The sequence below is a fragment of the Manduca sexta genome, chromosome 13 (assembly GCF_014839805.1).
Source record: "Manduca sexta isolate Smith_Timp_Sample1 chromosome 13, JHU_Msex_v1.0, whole genome shotgun sequence".
Lineage (NCBI taxonomy): Eukaryota > Metazoa > Arthropoda > Insecta > Lepidoptera > Sphingidae > Manduca > Manduca sexta.
The window spans coordinates 3,500,624-3,506,342 of NC_051127.1; the positions used below are offsets into that span (position 1 = coordinate 3,500,624).

General features: G+C 35.3%; 1 non-coding gene across 1 annotated transcript; it reads right to left on the reverse strand.

The window, feature by feature from the left end:
- Positions 1-4,417: 4,417 nt before the first annotated feature.
- Trnam-cau lies at positions 4,418-4,489 on the reverse strand. The gene has a single exon. It is a non-coding gene; the product is annotated as a tRNA-Met (tRNA).
- Between the last annotated feature and the right edge of the window lie 1,230 nt (positions 4,490-5,719).

The window sequence follows — 5,719 nt, forward strand, 5'->3', positions numbered from 1 at the left end:
ATATAATATCAGCCCTGTATTACATATATATATTGCCGACGCCTATGAAAAAAACAAAATAAAATTACACCATCATGCATCTATCTGGATGCTGAATCAAATTAATAATAATTAATATCGTCAGATTTTTCCATTAGATTTTATGAATCCTATAGATATCAGCTCCTTATACTATCCCACTGCTGGGCCCCATCACCTCTTTATTAAAAGGTTTAACCTTAGTACACTACGCTGGTTTGAAAATAATGTAATTAATAAATCGCTCTAAAAGGTGCCACACCCCAACAGTAGTCAAAGTAACCATCACAAAGCAGACGAATGCAGCCAAAATTCGTAATCACAAGCAGAAAGCCCAAGGTACAGACGTTCCCCTCCCCCGAGTTTAATATTTATGAAATTATAACTTATAGAGATATTTCACTTCTTGATAAGTCTTTGTTTAGCATCTACCTTATTAACGTTTTGTATTTTGTAAAAACATATGTTAGTTTGAAACGTTCTATGCTTAGTAAATATAGTTGATTCATTCATAATTATTAGTGTTAAATCATTTATTTAGAACCTGTAAACGTTATACATTATTTAGATTCCGCCAATATAAACTATACTAACAGTTCGGAAAGCAGTTCTCACCAGAGAAGAACGGGCAAGAAACTCTGGTGTTGCTCTTTTCAAAATCAGTTTAAGGTATAAACTACAGCACATGATACAGAGAAAAAATACAATAAGTTTTTTATAGATGTTTAGAGCAGTTCATTAATATGCTCGCAAAATAGGTACTAAATGAAATTTTCATTTCTATACGAGTGCACAACCCTCTCAGGGATCATGAAATATAATGGATTTGTAATTTGCAAATTTTGGATTTGGTTTTAATTTGTATTTTTTTTTTATCATAAAATATTAGTATTGCACATAATTTGTAGGTGTTTTGTACTCCTTATCAGAATGTGATTTTAGTACTTTATATAAGAAATAAGAAATGTATGCACTGTTGGTGAACCTTACTAAAATAAATAAATATAAATAAATTCTTATAATACCCCTAATACTTAGAAATTGTAAGCGAGACGGGCAGAACAGTCCACACAAGCAGCACCCGTGCAATAAGACGCATGTGCCAGCCATCTTAGAACTCTGTATGGGACAGATATATGAGACATGTCATGCGCTTAAGTAATAGCCCGCTTGAAGACATAGCACAGACCCACGAGTATGTCCTAAAGACACGAATGTTTTACGTAGTATAGAGAACTATGTATGTAGAAAAATGTGAAGAAAGCTGACCCCATCATCATGTGTGAAGACTAGTCAGGAAGAGACAGAAAACTACCCAAAACCTGAAGCCAACCCTGAAGAAGTAGACAGAGGCGTAACTGATATACCCACTTTCCGCCGTGTGTATTCCGTTCCATGATGATAATTGGGGGATGAGCTTTTTGCCATATCGGGCACAAATTCCATACTCCGGGCTGATACTGAGGAATCGAACCTGAGTCCTTACGACTACAGTGTATAACTAGTTTTTAATATTATTATCTGCCTCACGGTCGGCCTTTAATAGAAATCCGATACTTAAAAATCTTTTCTCAAACAATTCCAAACTTACGCAGTTTCGCCAAGAGATAACAATTTTGAGTTAAAAACCTCGGTAATATCCCAGATAACGGGATACTTTATTCATTTTTTTAATTTACGAGTAATTACGTCGACGAACCATACTTTTGTTTAGGCTGAATAACTGCGGATTCGCGGCCCGTTCGGATTAACTATGGCCTAAAGAAAAACGGTCGTTTGTGAATTATACTTTTTGCCTTTTTTAATTGTTTAAACGTGTTTCGTTGGATTTACGTTTATTTTCGGTTCTTGGTTTATTTTTAGGATGGCAAAGGAACAAGTTGGTAGTCATGGACACCATCGCCTAGAAATATTTGCAGTATCCAGATATTAAACAGTAGTAAGTTATAGACTGGAAATCGGGACCAAATTTGTGTTCCAAAAGTTATTACCAATTGATAGTCGTTCTTATTTTAAATATTCGTGGGACGAGATATCACAGCGTCCTTAGATATTAATACAAAAATAGCATATTTACAGAAAAAAAATCTAGCATTAAAAACATGCACAATATAGAGACAGTATGAAGTATTTTTTTTGGTTTTGCTATTTCACGATAGTGTTGACCGCCTAAGGATATTCATCTCTCGTCAATCCACATTCTATTGGATCCCACTCGACTTACCATCAGGAGCTGTGGGGTCACTTTTCTGTGCACATATAAAAAAAACCTGTTATTAGTACCTACCCAGATACTTGCATAGATACGAGTTACCATCTCTACTAAAACAATTATAGGCCTAAAGTTATACAATTATCTCTTTCATTTTCCATATCATAAAGTTTAACATAGTGAAGTAGACAGGACATGTACATGATTATTTTTGTATACCATAAATCCGAAACATTCAAATAAGATTTTGGTATAAAATATCACATATAAAAATATTTATAAGAATGAAAACTCACGCGGAATTGATAGATCAAGCACACCGCCCGCGCCGCCGTGAGGAACGAGCGGGACGTGTGCGGGGCCGCGGGGTGGGGAAGGGTGTGCTTCTAACGGTCGGCTGTAGTAGTAGGTATCAAGGAGCGACCAACATGCGCAAGCTTAATATTAATGTTTTTTGGATAAAATATAATATATGTCAAATATTTATACAATGGATTGTGCTACTGATTCTCGAAAAACTAATTTCGGGTTTGTAATATACTAAAAATAATGTTGTGTAACAATTGCAACATGGGCGCTCAGCGCTGGACACACAAGTTACCGCTAACTAGATTTAGTGGCCACAGCCAAGCCGGCAAAGATTAAAATGTATACATAACTGCTTGTTTGAAATGTACGCTTAGATAATTTTATCATTCTGTACGTCTTAACATTTCTATTTGTTTTAACTGATATCAACTGTAGGTATAATATGATAATGATGACGAGCCGATTTATTCGTAGTAGTTATGTCTAGAAAGTGACTATACCGCCATTAATTAAAAAAAATCTGTATTAAAATATATTAGGGAATGCCCAGACATTATTTATAAAAATAATTTGATAAAAGTAGTTGTAATTTGTTGCATAAATTAATTATCTCCGTGACTGATATTTATGTGCAATGGATATACCCAGATATTAAGTACAAAAATATTTTAAAAATATTAATATCCATAAACACAAAAACTCCTAAACACATAGCTAATAGATGGCTACAAAGACTATGGAAGCGTCGTAAAAACTGGAACTAAAGTGGAACCACAAAGTGCCTGCTAAATGAATAATAAACTACGAGTAACGCACACTCACTGCGATTGCCGCACAATGTTTGTAATGTTACAGCTTGTGTAAAAATGTAAGATTGTGTCATTAGAACATTGTATGAAAACCTACGGATGACGCTGTACGCGACGTATTAACATGTTATAAAATGTTTGACTGGTGGTAGGTCTCACATATGTGAGAGTCCGTCTGGGTAGGTATCACCCGCATTGTCTATTTCTGTCGCCAAACAGCAGTGTGGAGTCACGGTTGTGTTCCGGCTTGAAGGACATTGTAGCCAGTTTAGCTTTGTTGCAGTCAATGCGAGGGCAGTAGGTCAACTGTGCATTGACTATTAATTATTATCTATGAAATGCTAAGGCCTTGTTAAAGAATTCTGAGTAAATTGTTATGTAAATGTTACTGGTGGTAGGTCTCTCATATTATGTGAGAATCCGCTTAGGTACTACTGCAATGTCTATTTCTGCCGCTAACTATTAGTGTGTAGTCACTGTTGTGTTCCGGTTTGTAGGACTTTGTGGCCAGTGTAACTACTGGACATAATAAGACTTAACATCTCGTGTCTTAGGATGGCGAGCGCAGTGGAATACTTAACAATAATTTGTGATTCAAGTTGTTGAATGATGTCTCTACTGCTTATGGGCGGTCGTATCGCTTACCATCAGGCGAACGGCAAGCTCGTTTCGTCATACAAAGCAATAAAAAAATCTAATTAATATTTCTTTCATCTTTTATTTTATATAATTATAATATTATTGTGTTGTTAAATAAAAATACGTATCTAAAAATATAATTAATTAATCATATTTTTTGTCAACCTTTTTTTGTCTCCACCCTTTCTTCTTATAATTCCTGCGATCCTCAACAATTTCTTGTCATCATAGTTCGAATTTAAAATTATTTACATCCTTGAATTCTATGACGAAAGCAATGGCGGCAAAAGGAAATATGTTACTTGATTTATAACTAACGTTATTCATTGTGATTGATTATTATATTTGCGAATAAACATAAATTAACCATACAATTAAAAAAAAAATGAAAAACTAGTTAATTAGTACAAAAAAGTGCAGTGTTTTCATATAGCAGAGCGTGGTTTCGATCCACGGACCTCTGGGTTATGGGCCCAGCACGCTTCCACTGCGCCACTCTGCTCACAATAACATGTACAAAATTATTTGTGTATAATCATATGAATATTTTGCAGAGTTGGCTAAGCCTGTTACATATGTGCTTTGGTTTGAAAATTATGCCAAATGTTATTTCCAATGGAAAATTCTGAGAAATGATTAAAGTTTAAATATGAATGTAATGTTGTACCAAACTTTGTATTGGAGTAATGTTGCTACTATCTATAAGGAGACTCAGTATCATCTCGGGGTCTAGAATATGTGCTCGCTATGGCGATAAGGTCGCCCCCTATCCGATCATTGGATGAAACACACTTGGCGAAAAATAGATTCTGTAGTTAGACCTCTGCCAATAACTTCGGAGATAAAGGCGTAATGTGTTTGTTTGTGTACGTGTAGTAATAGCTAGCAATATGGTGGGTTTCGACTTCAGCTGATCGAGTAAATATGATTTTTAACTAAGCATAACTTTGCGAAATTTTATAAGTAAGACTGTATATGTTAAGCGTATTTACCATACCATTACCTAAGTTTCAGCGCCATATACCGGTCAGTTAAGAATAAAATGTTGTTTTCAATAACATACGTGGGCGAGATTTGTCGCCGCGCGTTCTGCCCGTTGTAAATCCACATTTGCCGGCTCAGATCTCGCTGGATATACGACGTGGCTGCAGCCACATTATTGTTACCGTGGAACATTCAACTGACATAGATTAGAGGTGGTAGAGGGGACATTCCATTAATATTTTAGTTTAAATATTAAAATAACTAATGCCAAGTATGCAAGTAGTATCCTGTATTTTAATTTAAAATTAATGAAAACTGCAGTTTTGTTACGATATCTTTATTTATACTCAGATAAATAGGCGGTTTAAAATAATAAAAATCTGCCTGTCCAAGGACAACACGAAGTGAATAATCTTTTATGTACTAAATAATAAATTATTACTTTATACTACTATCAGTTCGTAGCTACCGATTTCCTCCGCCAAATTCAACGCAAAACCCCTATAAGCACAGGCTTTTTCTAGGTTAGATCTTTATCTAGGAGGTGCACCGCCCAACGTTACCCCCTAGCTACGCGCATGAGTACTATATGAAAGTGTAACGGCTGACTTCCGAACAAGACTTGCCAGACGGAACTATGTTTTATTATTCTTACACAATAGTCTATTTTCAGCGGATGGTAAATTAAATCAAATACCCTTACAACGCAAGACCTGGGACCATAGCCAAGATACCCTTCTACAATCGA